Source organism: Mesoplodon densirostris, chromosome 19 (assembly GCF_025265405.1).
Source record: "Mesoplodon densirostris isolate mMesDen1 chromosome 19, mMesDen1 primary haplotype, whole genome shotgun sequence".
NCBI classification, from domain to species: domain Eukaryota; kingdom Metazoa; phylum Chordata; class Mammalia; order Artiodactyla; family Ziphiidae; genus Mesoplodon; species Mesoplodon densirostris.
Window position 1 is genome coordinate 21537538 of NC_082679.1, and position 1267 is coordinate 21538804.

Here is a 1267-nt window from a genome sequence, read left to right on the forward strand (position 1 = left end):
GCTGTAGGCAAGTTATCCCTGAGCTGAATGGTAAACTCACTAGTATGGCTTTCCGTGTCTCCACCCCGCTAGTGTGTTGGTTGCGGATCTGACCTGCCATCTAGAAAAAGCTGTTAAACATGATGACATCAAGAAGGTGGTGAAGCGGACATCAGAAGGCCCCCTAAAGGGCATCCTGGGCTACACTGACAACCAGCTTGTCTCCTGTAACTTTTGCAGTGAAACCTACTTTTCCACCTTTGATGCTGGGGCTGGAAAATGCCCTCAGTGACCACTTTGTCAAGCTTATTTCCTGGTATGACAGTGTATTTGACTACAGCAATAGGGTGGTGGCCCTTAAGGTCCACATGGCCTCTAAGAAGTAAGAGCCCTGAACCACCAGCCACAGTGAGAGGCCCTCAGTAGTGGAGTCCTTGCCCCAGCTCGATCCCTCAACACACTGATAATTTCCTGTGCTCAACACAGTTTCCAATCCAGATCCTCTGAAGAAGAGGAAGGGCTTAGGGAGCACTACCTTGTCATGTACCATCAATAAAATACATAGTACCCAGCATCGCCCTCCTCCCCCCAAAATCAAACAATGTAGTAAAAGAACAATAAACTTTGACTACATAAAGTTTATTCTAGGAATGTGATGTGATTTGGTATCAACACTCTTTATTAAAGCAACAAAGAAGAAAAAACATATAAAGCTATCAATAGATGTGGAAAAGGCATTTCTCACACCAATCTAAATAAATAGGGAAGGAGAAACTTGAAATATGAGAAAGGCTATTTAGCAAAACTAATAACAAACATTCTAAAATTGTGAAACACTAGGATGACTCCAAAGATTAGGACTAGCTAGTGATACCCACTATCACTAGCATTATTTAACACTATTTTGGAGGTTCTAGAAAATGTAATAGATAGGACAAGAAAATGAAATAATCAGTACAAATCCTTGAAAATAAGAGATAAAGCTACATTTTTTTTTGTTGATAATGTAACATTTCCAGAAAACCTAGAGGCCCTAATTAAAACACAAGAATTAAGAATTTGGTAAGGTGTTGAGATGTGAGACAAGTATTCTAAAACAAAGCTTTTCACTACATCAGAAGTAAGTTCCTAAAAATGAAAATGGGGAAAAGCATTACCTTTATAATACGTAAGCTACTCTTGGGTGAAGACTTTTTAAGTCACTATTCTCAGGACCTAGAACAGTGCTTGATGTATAGTAGATGCTAAATAAATATTTGTTAAATGTGTTTGTGACCAAAAAAACATA

At 38.9% G+C, this 1267-nt stretch overlaps 1 pseudogene; it reads left to right on the forward strand.

Moving 5' to 3' along the window:
• On the forward strand, positions 1 to 365 carry LOC132480025 (glyceraldehyde-3-phosphate dehydrogenase-like; annotated as a pseudogene).
• Positions 366 to 1267: the final 902 nt, after the last annotated feature.